Source organism: Geospiza fortis, unplaced genomic scaffold (assembly GCF_000277835.1).
Source record: "Geospiza fortis unplaced genomic scaffold, GeoFor_1.0 scaffold657, whole genome shotgun sequence".
Classification (NCBI taxonomy): domain Eukaryota; kingdom Metazoa; phylum Chordata; class Aves; order Passeriformes; family Thraupidae; genus Geospiza; species Geospiza fortis.
Window position 1 is genome coordinate 1,234,132 of NW_005054481.1, and position 15,457 is coordinate 1,249,588.

The window sequence follows — 15,457 nt, forward strand, 5'->3', positions numbered from 1 at the left end:
ATCCCAAAGTTTCTCTTGAGATGTGTACACTATCTCTGATATGTACTAATAGTGGTGAAAGCCAAGCCCTGTGTTGCAGTTTCCTACATCTTCATAATCCCACACTACTGTGGCCCCAAGTTGCTCCTTGGCCAAAATCTCCTGCAGGCACTATCTGGAGCCTTAGACCACCAGCTTCTGGAATGTTTATTCCTTAGACAACTTTCTGCCCCAAATGATTTTAAAGCTCATGGACTTCTGTTACCAGATTATATTGGCCAGGCTGATGAGTTACTGTAGTCTCCAGTTCTTGGCACCCTTTGTTAAATGGCTTGTGACAGGTTCATGGAGGTTTGTTCTCAGCAACTAGGCAGTGAGCCATGGTGGACGTCAGGGCGCAATGGGGCAAGATGGACTTGGTCAGCACAATAGGCTCCCTGCAGACCCCCCCATGTGGTGTGGCAGTGGGGCATGGGTGGTTGTGTAACAGCTGTGCTTTGTGTTCAGATCCTGTATGCAAAGCAGGGGCTCCGTGTGAGGCGGCACCTGACCTGAGACAATGTCAAGGAGAAAGTTAAGGAGACAAGGAGGATCCTGGCAAAGATACGCTCCATGGCTAAAGAGGTACAGTGGCTACGAGGGAACCCCTGTTCTGAGCTGGAGAGGTTAAGCAAGGAGACGATACTGAGCTGGTGGCTGGGGCTCTCACCAGTCTGAGCTGAAGCTTTTCCTCTGCTGCTATGTAAAATTCCAAGTTCCAGCTACTGGAAGTTACCATGTTTCCTGTGATACCTCTAATGAGGGATGAGGGCAGGCAGCTTTGCAGGGCTGTTGGTGGCGGAGCAGGGGTCCAAGCAACTTTGTAGTGGGTAGGAGGCAGAGCTGGGCCAGTTCCAGGCCTCCTGGGCCTCTCTGCCCCACCAGCCCAAGGCCTTGTCTGCAGCAGACAGTTTTGCCTCGGAAAACAGCCTTGCTTGTGCTGCCTGCACTTCCACCAGGGTCTGACCCTTGACACTTTCTGCAGATTCAAACTTGCATTGGAATAAGATTCTCATCCATAGCAGAGACTCTTCACGTTCAGAGTTTCACTTTTTCATTTTAAGTAACTGAAAAAATTGGTGTGTTGTGCTGTAGTGTCAACCAGAACGCCATGTTTGCTGACATAAGGTGGACAGGTGCTGTTGAAGTTTGGAGAAGTCTTTCACCAAGTAAAGTCAAATAATTTTCACATCTTTAGCTATGTGAGGGTAGAGTGATGTACAATTGTAGTGATGATGTTTTTCTTCCCAAGTCATCATTTCTGTGATGGAGCTCTGGTGTTCTGGGGATGGTTGAAGACCTGCCTGTCCACAGGAAGAGGGGAATGAATTCTTTGGTTTGCTTTGCTTGTGTGTGAAGTTATTACTTTCCCTATTAAACTGTTTTTATCTCAATCCATGACTTCTTTCAATTTTACATTTTGAATCCTGTTTCCCATCACACCGAGGGACAGTGTGTGACAGGCTGCATGGGGCTGAGTTGCCAGCCAGAGTCAAACCACAACATCTCCAGAGCCATATTGCAGGGCTGACTTTCAGAAGTACATGGCCAATATTAGGTCCTTTATTTCTGGATCTCTAAACCACCATTGCTCAGCAGTCTGTCCTGTGGGGAGATGAAGCTTGGAGGGAGGATGACACATGCTGTTCCTCTGCTGTGATGTTCCTCCCTTCCTTCCCTCCAGCCCCAGTGCACTCTCCCTGATGTACTCATCTGGATGCTCAGCAACAACAGGCGTGTGGCATATGCCAGAATTCCTGCACAAAACATCCTCTACTCAGTAGTTGAAGAGGAGAAAGGCAAAGACTGTGCAAAGATCCAGACTGTCTTTATGAAGGTAGGGTTTATACCAAAACAGTGTGCTCTTGCATGCTTCACGCTGTTTCCCCCTCCTTGCTTTCAGCCCTCCTTCCTGAAATCCTTGAGTTCACAAGGAAACACAGCTCTCATTCCACAACTGCCTTTTGCCTCTGCAGATGTGATGCTCTTCCTCCTGTGCTCTTTGGTCAGTCCCAGGCTGATGGTGATCATCTTGGTCTGAGATGTGAAACCTGCTAAACCTTCTGTGCTTTCAGGTTCCTGGCTTACACACTGGTGAGATCTTTGCCAAACTGGAAATCTACATGTGGCTTGGGGTAACCAAATATGCGAAAAACTGTTTGGCAGAGCTGCCTGAGGAGTTCCTTTCCAAGAGTGAGCAGGAGATAGCCCAGCTCTCGGCATACAGCCCTCCCAGCTGGCTCAGCAGGGATGGTGAGTGCAGATACCAGTTCTTCACATAAGCAGGAGAATAGGGAGTTGAGAGGTCCCATCCATGGATTAGTGTCTGTGGTGGTGCATTGTCCCCTCACAGTCCTTCACCTCAGGCCACACTGTGATCTGAGAATTGTGGTATGTCTGAGAATTAGGACCTGATCTAGAGTTGTCTCCAAGGCATGACTGGGATAGGCACATCCAGTTTGATCTCATGAGGCTGTATTTGCACATTCACAGCTAAAGCACCAGACAGAATGGGTGCCTTGTAGGCATTGAATGTGCTGCCAAAGTGGCAATGGGCATGAGTTCTGCCCCTCTGATGAGGCTAGGTGGCGCTCCCAGCAGATGCTCATAGCAGAACACTGCACATTTCACATGTTGCACGTCATGTACTTCCCAGACGTGTCTGGGGAGCCCACTGAGCTTGTCTGGCTTGGCTAAACCTTTTGAGATGTACTGGCCTGAGAACCACAGTCCCTAGAATGTGCCCACTCCTATCTGGCTGGCCTTCTCCTTCAGGCATTTTTTTTTTTGCCTCATACAGGACTTTGTTGGGGACTTCCTCTCTCCTTTTCTTACCAGACTTCAGCTATTTCCAGCTCCGAGCCTATCTGTATCAGGCTCGAGGGATCCTACCTGCAGATGATAATGGCCTTTCAGATCCATTTGCAAAAGTGGTGTTTTCAACTCATTGCCAGACCACCAGTTTAAGTGGTGAGACCACTTAAACTCTTGCCTCTGTCATCTTGGGAACTTGGGGAGAGAAAAATGACCATGCCCTCACTGACATGTTTAAGGTCAGTGCTATGGAAGTCCTCCTGGGACTTTTGTATCTCCAAGGAATCGGGTATCTATGCTCTGAGCAGTGTGATTATGTTCAGGGAATATTTGACAGTCATTGAGCATGGTCTCAAAGGTTGATTGGCATGTTCTAGTTGACCTTGAGTGCTGATCCCACACTTATACCACATCCCTCCTGTCAACCACCAGCTGCATGTGGCTGTGTGAGGGAGGGAATCAGCCCAGAGTTCCTCTCTTTCCTGCATGTGGTTTATTTCCACTGACTGTGGAACACTTGAGCCTTCTGTCTCCATCTGCAGATGCTGGAGGAGACACTGAGCCCTATGTGGAATGAGCTACTTTTGTTTGACCAGCTCATTGATGGGAAGAAAGAAGAGTTGAAAACAGAGACCCCCATCATTATAATCAACCTTTTCAGCCACAATAGATTTGTAAGTATGGCCATGCTGCCCTCCTTATGTTGTTTCTGGAAAAGGGAAGGGATAGGATCTCTGAGTGCTGCGACTTCTCTGTTTGGTTTCCATGACAGCTTGGTGCTGGTCCACTGGTAATAGTGAGCTGTGGGGACTGTGGCTGAGGTTGAGATTTTCTGACTCAGAGATACTCTAAACTCATCAGGGGTTGATGAGCAGTTGTTGGATCCAGGATCTCTTATATTTGAAGAAACATTATGCCTGCTTCCTTGGCAGGCTCACATTGCAGAGGGCTCATATCCTGGGGGAACTGATATTGCTTTTAGGCCTGTTCCTTCCCTGTGTCCTCACATGTCATCAACCATCCTTCCTCAGTCCTTCCTCTTCTCTCTTTATAGTGCTTTAAAGTCACACTGTCTCCTAGAGCCTCTTTGTTATCCTAAGACTAATGACATAACTTGCGCCAGGTTCTCCAGCTGTAACTCAGCAGCCTTCCTGTGGTTCCAGTACAAGACAACCCTGTCATATTCGGATGAGTCCAGAGGAGGACACCAAGATGGAGCACAGGACAGAGCAGGAGAGCTGAGTATGTTCAGCCTACAGACAGAGGTTGAGAGAAAGCCAGTGTCTTTTTGCTGTCTGCAGCTATCTGGTGGGAAAGGATGGAAAAACTCAGTTCAGATTTCTCATGGAAGGTACCAAGGGGCCCAACGGCAAGCAATGAGCACCAACTGGCAAGGAAGAAAATCCATCTTGATATAAGAAAGAAATTTTTACACAGAGTTAGAACGCATACTGGGCTTGTACCTCAGAGAGCTTGTAGTGTATCCATCCTTGGAGATACTCAAACCCTGTCTGGAAGAGACTCTGAAAAATCTGATCTAGCTTTCATGTCCTCTGGTACATGGTGCCAGGCCGTTTGCCAAGTTCTGCATGGAGATGAACCGGGAGTTAAGTGGAGCTGCTGTAAACATGCCTTTATCTGTTCCTAGCTCTGGATGGAGCAGAGAAAATCAAAGCAGAGGATAACATGGGTGGAAGAGTACTTTTGTACTGTCCCAGATCGGCTGGAATTAGTGGTGGTCTTTGAGGTGGTGAGATACCACAGGGATGATTTGAGTCATTCCTCTCTTTCCTGCAGGGCTCCCCTGAGTTCCTCGGGCAGGCCTTTGCTGTCCCACAGGTGAAGCTGGTTGATGAGCCATACACCAAACCTGCCCTTCAGTTCTTTGATTTCTACAGAGGCAGCAAAGCAGCGGGAGAGCTCATTGCCACTTTTGAGCTGATCAAGCTCAATTACAGTGGCTATTTGGAGGTAACAGGCTTGTAGAAAGCTGCACATGGTTGTGAGCTCTCTGAGGAGAGCTATGTGGGTGAGGAGCTGGTTGCATGGGGCCCACCAGAAGTTGGAGGCCATATCTGGCTTTCCAATGAGAAGAGGCTGCAGGGACAGCCTGTGAGCACAGAACTAGAAGGTGGAAGAGAGTGGGTTTGTCATGGCATGGAATAGAAGTGATTTTCATCACCTGCTGTGTCCTAGTTTTACCTGTTCAGCCGTCAGTGCCTGAGGATGTGGAGCCCAAGGAACCAGACTGCCTGGAAGACCCCTGTGCCAGACGGTTCATCATCCCTGAGGGCATCCGCCCAGTACTGAAGGAGTTTCGCATAGACGTGTGCCTCCTTCTGCTGCACTGGCTTTCCCCTTAAGCTGCCCCTGGGTGGAGGGCAGGGCTTGGTGAGGGAGTCCAGTTTGATGGTCTAATGTGCCTGTGAGGCCTGAGCAGATGCCAGAAATGGAAGTGCTTGACCTGAGGGGGAAACCATCTGAGTTGTTCAACAGGCAAAGCTGCTGGGCAGCTGAGCTGGGAGAGCAGGCTTGTGCCTCTTCTGGGGACTGTGTCCTGTGGGTGGGGGTGGTAGCATGGGCAGTGCCGTGGCTGGCATATCTCGGACAGCAGCTTCATGTTGTGCTTCAGATCCTGTTCTGGGGCCTGAGGGACCTGAAGAGAGTGAACTTGTTTGAGGTGGATGAGCCTCAGGTGATCATTGAATGCGCTGGCAAGAAGGTGGAGTCAGAGGTTATTGCATCCTACAAAGAGAACCCCAACTTCACTGAGCTGGTCAAATACATGGATGTGGTGAGTGGGAAGGTGGATTCTGCCATGCCAGGGTACACCACAGCTGCTCTGCATCATCTCACTGCATGGGACAACATAAAAGGAGAGAAACTGCTTCCAGGATTTTGCTCTCCCATGACCACATGATTCAGCTGCAGAACAAAACCTTTGTGAAATTGCCCACCAAGAGCTGTCTTAGCCATGGCCTGTCATTGCAAGGCTTTGCTTTTTGGGCATAGCTGCAAGGTGCCAGCAGGCTTCTCCTTATGTGATAGGCCTGCCATAGTTTGATAGCTCAACACAGGTTGATCACCTTTACTCCTCTGAACCCCATGCATAATTCTTTTGCAGGAGCTCCCAGAGCAGGTATACCTGCACCCTCCCCTCAGCATCTTCGTGGTGGAAAAGCGTGCATTTGGGCGCACTGTGCTTGTGGGTAGCCATGTTGTGTCCAATGTGATGAAATTCTCTCCCAGAGAGTTGGAGGAGGAGCCGGAGGATGTGCCCAAGGGTAAGCTACTTGGAGAGGTTCTCACAGGGACAACAGGCAGGTTTTGTCAGTGGCAAAGATCCCTGGCTCTTCCACTTTCTCTTAGCCAGGCAGCAGAATCCTCTCCCTGCAATCCCAAGGTCATAGAATCACAGAATGGTTTGGGTTGGAAGGGAGCTTAAAAGATCATTTTGTTCCACCTTCTGCCATGATTATGGACACTTTCCACTAGACCAGATTGCTCAAGTCCTGTCCAACCTGGCCTCGAACATTTCCAGGAATGGGGCAGCCACAGCTTTTCTGGGGAACATGTGCCAGGGCCTCACCACCCTCACAGGGAAGAATTTGCTCAATGAGACCTTCATCTTTAGGGAGCTGGTCCACTAGGACTAAGGATTGAAAAGTTTTCAGTTCTCTCATGTTGTCAGGTCAAAGTCTGTTCATTGGGTAATAGCTTAGCTAAATAGCTCTATGATAGCAATAGCCAGCGCTCCTGATCTGGAAGCATGAAGAAGAAGCCAAAGATTGATCCATCTGTGGCTATTTCTGAGTAGGGAAGGTATATCTCATAATTATGAATTCCTGGAAGTCAGTAACAAGCATATTGATGATGGTGGTTGATCTCAGTACTGTAGTTGGATTTCCAGCAGTATTTTTGCAGGGTCTGCTTTAAAAAGCTTTGAAATCAATCAGATTAGTGTTTTAATAGGGAAGATTTTCCTATGGCCGAAAGTAAGAAGTAGTGGGCAGAAATAAATGCATGGAAACATTAAGTTATTTTCATCTCAGCTTGCAATGTCTCATCTCACTGTCTTCCATCTCAGACTGTGGTAAGCATTGGACTGGCTGCTGGTGACCCAGGTTCCAGCACTCACCCCCTTAGTTTTGTGAAGGTGAGTGATATGTTGCGCCCAACAAATTTTGAAGTTTGTAAAGCCAAACTGTAGATTACAAACAACAACAACAAAAAAATTTCAGAAATTCAGTGTTATATTTCATCCACCAGGTCTTTTTCTGGACTGAAATTCTCCTCTCTCCTGCCTGCTCATTGGAAGTATAATGTGCTGGGGCTCTGGCACAGGGACATTAAGGAGGCCTGCCCTGTGCCTTGAGAATGGCTTCTTTTGCAGCAAAGAACAAAGCTGGAGCCAAGGGCAGCTTTGCACCTCTTGTGCTGTGCCTGAATGCTGAGACTTTGCCAGAGGCACCCAGGGCATTGGAGGAGGGCGCCTGAGTGTCCTGGATGGTAATTTTTCCATCTGAACCCTGTTATCTTTTCTCTCAAGGCTCCTTTGAAGAAAATTCCTATCAATAAGCTTGTAAAGAAGGAAGATGAATATGAAGAGGAAAAAACAGAACTGGAAGGACTGGATTGGTGGTCCAAGTACTATGCGTCCCTGAAAGAGCTGTATAACCAGGTAATATTTTGTGACAGCTGCCAGCAGAAGGGAAAATGGGCTGCACTGGTCTGAAGAAGATATTTTCAACCATGTTGAGTGTCTCAGGAGCTCTCCTGGCATGGATCTGCAGGAAGATGTGAACTTTATTGTATCAAGCATATTTAAGGTAGCCAGGTATCAAGCATCTACCACGTGGGCTGATTTCACTAGGAGGTGAGTATTGAAACATCCCTGAGACTCGGTGCTCAACTGGTGTGAGAATGAGGCAGCTTCTGTTGAGGGACTCCTGAAAATGTGAGGTTGCTGACTTTAACAGGGACTTTCATACTGCTTACTCTGTCCTGGTTATGTACTAGTATGTGCTATGGGAGCAGGTCTGCTCCAAATTTCCTTCCTTGCACTGTCAACTTAAATTCCAATCAAAAGAAGCTAGAAGGAGGATCTAGGGAGAAGAAAAAAGTCATTGAGATACTCGTTGAATGCCATCCTGCAATTATGTTATTGCAGAAAGATTTCAGCTATGTCTTACTTACCCTGCTGGCAGGAAAATGTCAATGTTCTGTGCTTGGAAGAAGAAGCTTTTTCTGTCAGGGATCTGAGGTGACTGTGTGTGTTTCAGGCATGCAGTGATGAGGAAGATGCTGAGAATGATGACCTGAATGATGCAGGTGAGCTCTCTAGCAATGCCTCACTCTTTAGTGGGGAGAACCAAGATTTTATACCATCCCAGAGGGTACTGGACTTGTGAGAATAGTGTCTGTGCAGACAACACCCTTGCAACATTCAGCAACAACAACATAAAAGTGAGCAGAGAGGCCAAAGACATTGAAAAGGGCTATCAGGTTATTTCAAGTTGAAAACACCAAACTTTCCTGAAAAAAATTTGGAAAATAGTCAGAAAAGTCCTGGAAAATAGTGGAGTCTTGTAAAATGGTGTTAAAGCAAGTGTTTTCCTATGTGAGAAAAATGAAGAAAAATCATCTGCAGGGATCATGGGATTGCCTAGGTGAGACCAGGAAGCAGTGGTAGGATAGAGAGAGGATGATGGACAGGAAAAACTGTCCAGGATCTGGGAATCACTCTGTGCTTATGGGGTACTCGCGTGGGGCGCAGGTGAATCAGGTAACAGGAGGTACCAGAGGCAATGGACAACAATAACAATCTTTTTATGATCTGAGAATACTGTTACAGCTGTAGGTTCAGGTTTGCAGAAGTGTAAGCAGTGACTCATATGGCTCTGACCTGAGAAAGTATAAAAATGATGTAAATCATCACAATTTAAGGAGAGACTTTGAGGGTACCTGCACGCCATTAGCGCTTGAGGGATCTGGAGCCTTGGGAAATGAGACAAGCACACGCCCACTCTGTCCTTGGTTTGGTTGTGCCCCTGAGAAAGGTCTAGACACGGTCTCTTTCAGCTGGTTGTGCTGAAAGTGGCAGTGATGCTTCAGTTAGCCACCCAAACCAACAGGCCAGCAAATAAGCTCTCATCCAAAGAGGAGGGTGGACTCTCCTCTGTGCCTTCCCTGACAGCACCTGTGAGGTGGCCCAACCACCTTCCTTCATTTGGTTTCTGGCCAATTCCTGTCTGAATGGCAGTCATGCAGCCAAATAGGCAGGTAGGTCTGTGCCAGTTTTTGTCCCCCCACCCATCCACCCATGCTGTGCTGGGAAACTGGAGATGCTGGAAGGACACCTGTTACAAACAGCAATAGCTCCAGTTGCCGTGACAGAGGCCAAAGCCCTGGCTGAAAGCAGAAACTGTGGCTGGGGTGATTTCATGTAGAGACACTTGATATGATGGGCAAAATCAGTGTTTCCTAATCTCTTACCATCACTCCTAGATGGAGGGAATTTAAATGCATCTTCCATTGACATGGAAGCAGAGGATGAGGCAGTGATTGAAGCTGAACCTGCTCAACCCAAGAGGAAGCTCATTGCCACCCTTCAGGTGATAATTGGGGTGGCCCAGTCACTTTCAGCCTTTTCCTACACTTCCTGCAGTGGAAGTTATGCTGGGAGGAGAACCTGCAGTGTGTGCTGAGGCCACACCATTGCTTACCTTTGATGCAGCTAGTAAGACCTTGGAGCCAAGCTGAGATGTGCATCCACATCTAAGGCTGGCCCTAGGGACATGCAGGAAAATCATTAACATCCTGCCCTGAGTAATACAGAAGTAAGGTAGGACTAGGTGAAATGATTGAAACAGGGAAAGGATGATCTTTCTGACTCTCCTTCCCTTTGAGATGGCAAGAAAAGGTCCACAATTACTTTCTACTTATTTCAGATCTACAACTCTGAGCTGGAACATGAGTTTGGTAGTTTTGAAGACTGGTTGTGTATTTTCCCCCTTCATTGTGGCAAAGCAAATAAAGATGAAGATGGAAATGAGGATGAAAATTATGTGGGGAAGTACAAGGTACTGTTTCATTTGGATCACATTTATGCTGCTTGTGGAAGAAGATCCTTATAACATGTATTTCAGAGCAAGCCAACACCAGTAAAACCTTGCAGAGTGCATGGGTGTGCAGTTTGGGCTGCAGCACAGCCAGGGTACCGTTAGTGCCTGTTGAAGCAATTGTACTTTGGTCCTATTGTTTTTATCTTATAAATAAATCCAATTTAGATTTTTTAGCTGCTACAAGGAGAAAGCATGAAGCATAAAGGACTCATTCTGGTTGCAGCCTCTGGGTCTATTCAGTATGCATATAAGTACTATATAAGTAAGCTTCACTGGTTTTAAGGTTAGGAAAACTTATTTAAAAGAGGCATCATCCTCCCATCCAGGAGCTCTTGAAGACTCTGAAATATCAACTACAGAAGTTGTAGCTCTCCCTAGAAAACGTTTGGTGTCCTCTGTCTTTGGCAATCCAGAGTGCCTAGAAGTGCTCATATCTGACATTGGCAGAGGCATGACCACCTGCAGCCTAAATTGCAAGCAGGGATTGCCTGGGCCATGTGGACATGATTTGACCTTTGGAAAGCACTGTCCCCATGGGCACAGAGTGTCTGTGGTCTGCACGGGGGAAATGGCTCTGATTTTCTAGTTGGCAGGTGAAGCTGGTGGCTCCTGTCCTTTCTGAGATATCCCCATGTATATCCAACTGTTCCTTGAAAAGTGTTTTCTGCAGGGGTCCTTCTATGTCTACCCCAGTGAGGAAGCTGTTACAGAGCCCAAGGTCTCCCAGGGCATTCCAAGGAACAGACCCATCAAGGTTCTTGTAAGAGTTTACATTGTTAAGGTAAGTCTCTGGGAGAGGTGACAGTATTGCTTGGTGGTCTCTTCCCTCCCTGTGGACCTTCTGCCATTCTCTGCTCAGTAAATGCGAGCAGCGGTGCTTGTGAAAAATATGATGCTGGCTTGAAGCCTCTGCCAGTGGAAGGCACCTACATCCTGTCCATGGAGTCTTCCATGCTTTGCAGCTTGAGGATGGGCAGATGGGCATTTCTTGGCTCCTCACATCTGCCTTGAGATCATGAGCAAGTAGGTGGGTCCACAGCTGAAGATATTAATGGCTCGTAGAGTGAGGATTTGTGTGGGATCAAGTGCCTGTTTCACTGCTGCGGTGGTTGCTGGAGGGACCTGACCAAGCGGGCTTGGGTGGTGTCAGGCCTGTGCAGTGTTCCTTGCTCAGGCTGCCCTCCACAGCTGTGTACAGCAGTATCCCTTATATATTCCAGGCTACAAATCTCTCTACAGCAGACCCCAATGGCAAAGCAGACCCGTATGTGATGGTGACTGTGGGGAAGCAGCAGAAGGACACTAAGGAGCGATACATTCCAAAGCAGCTCAATCCTGTGTTTGGAGAGTATGCAAGAAGGTTTCATCTAGTGGGTTTAATAAGAACAGTGCAAATCTGGGGCTTGAAATGTGGTTCAGCATGTAAGGTCTTCTGTTCCTTTCTGATGGAGAATCTTGTGCTTTTACACAAAGCCCTTGGGCATGTCTCTTGCCTCCAGCTAACTCAGGAGCCATCATGCTTTGGGTTAGGAGGTGAGCATACCCAAGGATTTGATTTAAAATTGGAAGCCAAGCATTCCCTAACTCCAGGCCCACTACCTGAGCCATACATTCCCGGAAAAGGAATTCCTTTGTTTGAGCATGCACACTGAAAATGTCACATACTGAATTTAGAGAGAACCAAAGGTTATCAGAGGCCTTTAAGTTGTCAAATACAGTTCTTAAATATATAGGATTATTGAAGCAGAGCATGTGTTTAATTTCCATTCTCTTTGCTAATTGTGCTTTCCCTGTTTGATTCTGTCCAGAGTTGTGGAGCTGACAGTCTCCTTTCCCATGGAATCAGAACTCACTGTGGCAATATTTGATCATGATTTGGTTGGATCTGATGATCTGATTGGGGAGACCAAGATTGACTTGGAGAATCCATTCTACAGCAAGCACAGGGCCAACTGTGGAGTGGCTACACAGTATGACTTGTAGGTAGCAATGTGACACGTGAGGACCACAGATATTCTTCTCACCTGCCACATGTGCGTAATAGAGCTCCTCCTGTTCTGTGAGACAGAATATGCATTTGCAGGTGCTCCACAGATTCGCTACAAGTTACATGGATAACTCTATCTCTTTAGACCCCTACCACCTTCCTGTGATAACTCTAATTCTTACTGCAATCTAATATACCTTGCATAAAATAGCAAAAAAACCTTTTCTATTCCTTATACATTGGTGTTCTGTGAGAAAAGTGCTTGCTTGACTCCGACCTCTTTAAGAAAGTACAGCAGTTTCTCTCGCAGCATTTTGTAAGCAGCAAACTCAGGACATCTGATTTCCTTTGGCCTCCTTCCATACGGATTCTCCAGATCTTCAGCCAAATTTCTGCAAATTTCTCTTCTCCTACCCTGCTATTGAAAAATTAGCTGTGGGAATGGAGCTGAGTACTCAGCACAACTAAAAGTTCTTTCTCACTTAGGAACTGCATCTGGAATTGCTCCTGCTCCTAGCATTGCTTCTGCTGCTCAGAAGCTAATAGTTCTGTGGAGTGCAAGTCCAGCTTGTTTTCTGTCAGGAAAGAATTTGTTTAGCTTTTCATTCATTAAGACTTTTTGTAACCTCTTTAAGCCCAGTAGAAATCTGAGCAGGGTTCTAGTGATATAGCCTGTGCTTTGGGAAGGAAGGCTGTTTCACAGCCTAGAAAAGAAACTTAAGCTGAAGAATTTCCTGATGTTTTCTTTTTCCATGCAGAAATGGCTACAAGCATGTGGCAACATGCTTTTAAACCCACACAAATCTTGGATAGTTATGCAAGAAAAACTCAATCCCTGCTGCAGAGTACAGATGGGAGGAGATCAAAGTGGACAATAAAATATTCAAGGTCCCTCCAGAGGCTTTTCCTGAAGGTACAGAGGGCTTGTTGCACTGGTCCCTTAAGCAGCTGCCTGTGCTCAGCAATGCACGTGTAGGTGGGTGGTCTGTGAGCCCACAATCCTCTCTTCCCTGAGGTGTCCAGGCTGGCTTCCCCACTAGGTGCCCTGCATGGCCCAGGTTTTGGGTCACTGTGAGGTGCATCCTTGGTTCAGTGCCCTCGTTTCAGTGGACATTGTTGCACTGGGAGAAGATGTGATCCAGGCCATTAGATACCAAAGTGGCTTCCCCGGCAGTGGGTGGAACAAAGTAAACCTACTTTCACAGCAGTGCTGGTCATGGAATTTTGCTGTATGCCAACTTATTCTGGTGGCTGGCACTATCACAAAGCTGTACCTTCATCTGCTTATGATCACTATCAGCAAGATAATGAAGTCCTCTTTGGGGTTATGTGTGTTTTGCAGTTTTTTGGGTTGTGGATTTTTTTTGTTTTGTTTTGTTGGGTTGGGTTTTTTTGTGGTGATATTTTTTTGTTTGTTTAATGTTCTTTGGGGTTTTTTTTGTTTGTAGGTATTGTTTTGTTTTGTTTTGTTTTGGGTGTGTTTTGGGGTTGGGGGGGAGGGGAAAGGGAGCGTTTTTTCAGTCTTCTTCCCTGTTTCTAGCTGGCTTTGTCCAGGAATGCTCTGTGCTTCCAGTGGCTTCAGGTGCCTTGAGTGATTCCACACTGCCCCTCTCTACTGTTGATCTCAACCTTGTGGGCAGCTTCTGCTTCTCATTTGCTGTTTTCTTTCCCTCTACCTGGCGTTACAAACCCTTAGCCAGGGCCACAGATGTCCAAGAACACACCAACCTTTCACAGTCTCTACCAGCAGTGATGGAGATCTTCTCTCAGCAAAGGCCAGACCCTGCTGCTGCCAACACCTGTGCAATTGAATCCAACTTTGAGGAAAGACAGATGTGGCAGATGTGGCCCACATGTGGATGGCTGAGTACTGCAAGGCAATGCTATGTAGCCTGTAGGAAGGATGATCCCTGGCCTTACCTGCTCAGAGTGAGGACAGCTACATGTATGGCCAACTTTACTTTCTCCTTGTTTCAGTGAAACTGTTCCCCAGTTTCCTGGTGGTTTCTATGACTTATGCAAAGAAGGGAAAAGAAATCCTGCTCAGGAGAGGGCAAGGAGCCTCCAGAAGCCATTCCTCCTTTTTTTTCAGGTCACTGGATAGCTGGGGAGGGAGAAACAAGGTGCTCTCCTGGTGTTCCCTGACAGCTGGCTCTTGTTCCAACCCAGCTGCAGCTGGTGCCCTGTGAACCTCTGCTATGCTTGAGCACTGCTTGAAATGGTTTAGGTCTCAGACTGATATCCAAGGGGCAGTGGTGCTCCATAAACCCAGGAGTGAGTGGGTCATTATGCCCTCATCTGTTGGCTCTGGCTTATCTCCCACCAGCAAGATTTGGTCTTTGCTATGCCAAAGGAATCAATTACTAATTGTGTTCATTAATGGACAGCACAGCTGTATGTCTTGAGACTGGCAAGTAATGCTTTCCAGTAGCACTTCTCTGGCAAAAATTAATCCACGGATCTGTTGGCACTACCACAGAGATGTGGGGACTTAAACTGCCCCAGAGGATCACGTCCTCCTCAGTGTTCCTTGGATCTTTTTCCCAGGGCCAGAGTAAATTAGTTTTTGCCCTTTCCATTGCATTTCTCTTGGCTTGTTTTTTTCCTGCTTGCCATTTCTGTCATCACTGCAACATACTGAACTCACTCCCTTCATCTTTGCCCTCCTGCTTCTCCCCATTTGTTTTTCTGGAAAGGTGCTTATTTGCCCAGTCCATCATCTCCTGTTGCTTGTGCTAGTGACTGATGTCCTGACATGACTCTTGCTGACCAGAAGCCTTCATTTTCTCCCTGGCTGTGTCCTGCTGCAGAGGATTCTGTAAGGAACAAGAGAGGAGTGGCAGATGAGAACTTGTCACTGGATGTTGAACATAAGGCTTTGTACGTCCTGCAGCACTGGAAAGAGATGCCAGGATATGGGTACAAGCTAGTACCAGAGCATGTGTAAATCCGGTCTTTGTACAACCCGGAGAACCCCGGGCTTGTGCAGGTGAGATGTGTTTCCATGCTAAACCTCAACATTGTTTCGGGGAAGGACCTTCTGGACAACTGGTTTCTAGCCAGCTGTCTGGTCGCCTGTGAATCTTACATATTGTCCCCTTCCTGGGTGGGTGACTGGAGTTGTGTCTGTGGATGGCTGGCCCAGCTATGAAGTGAGGACATTGGCCATGGTTGTCCTTTGCTCACACCTACCCTCTGACCTCTCATGATGCTTCTGAATACCCTTTCCTCAAGGAAATTCTGTCCATTGATGTTGTGTTCACAGCGTTGGTGACCCAGAGTTCTTGTCTCCACAGGTCATTTAGCACTGGCTCTGATGAGGATACTGTGAGGGTAGCAATAGATCTGCTCTGCTTTTGAGCCTTGCCACCAGGCACCCCCATGGGTGATGGTATCCTTGCCTATACCTGCCTCCTCTTCATTGTCCCTTATCACTGCTGTTTTCCAAGAACCTTGTTCTCCACCCTTGGCTTCTCCATCCTTAGTTTTGTGCAATGCAGCCATCTGAACTCAT

General features: G+C 47.2%; 1 pseudogene across 1 annotated transcript in view; it reads left to right on the plus strand.

Moving 5' to 3' along the window:
* LOC102035538 overlaps window positions 1-15,457 on the plus strand; it is a 53,914-nt pseudogene that overhangs the window by 17,251 nt on the left and 21,206 nt on the right. The window contains exons 21-39 of the transcript XR_004082498.1: window positions 487-603; window positions 1,703-1,855; window positions 2,094-2,271; window positions 2,857-2,980; window positions 3,374-3,506; window positions 4,630-4,803; window positions 5,043-5,159; window positions 5,465-5,626; window positions 5,957-6,116; window positions 6,885-6,988; window positions 7,382-7,513; window positions 8,115-8,163; window positions 9,340-9,446; window positions 9,783-9,914; window positions 10,627-10,737; window positions 11,177-11,304; window positions 11,765-11,935; window positions 12,702-12,856; window positions 14,754-14,932. The product of XR_004082498.1 is annotated as a fer-1-like protein 4 (transcript). The remainder of the gene's footprint in view (window positions 1-486; window positions 604-1,702; window positions 1,856-2,093; window positions 2,272-2,856; window positions 2,981-3,373; window positions 3,507-4,629; window positions 4,804-5,042; window positions 5,160-5,464; window positions 5,627-5,956; window positions 6,117-6,884; window positions 6,989-7,381; window positions 7,514-8,114; window positions 8,164-9,339; window positions 9,447-9,782; window positions 9,915-10,626; window positions 10,738-11,176; window positions 11,305-11,764; window positions 11,936-12,701; window positions 12,857-14,753; window positions 14,933-15,457) is intronic.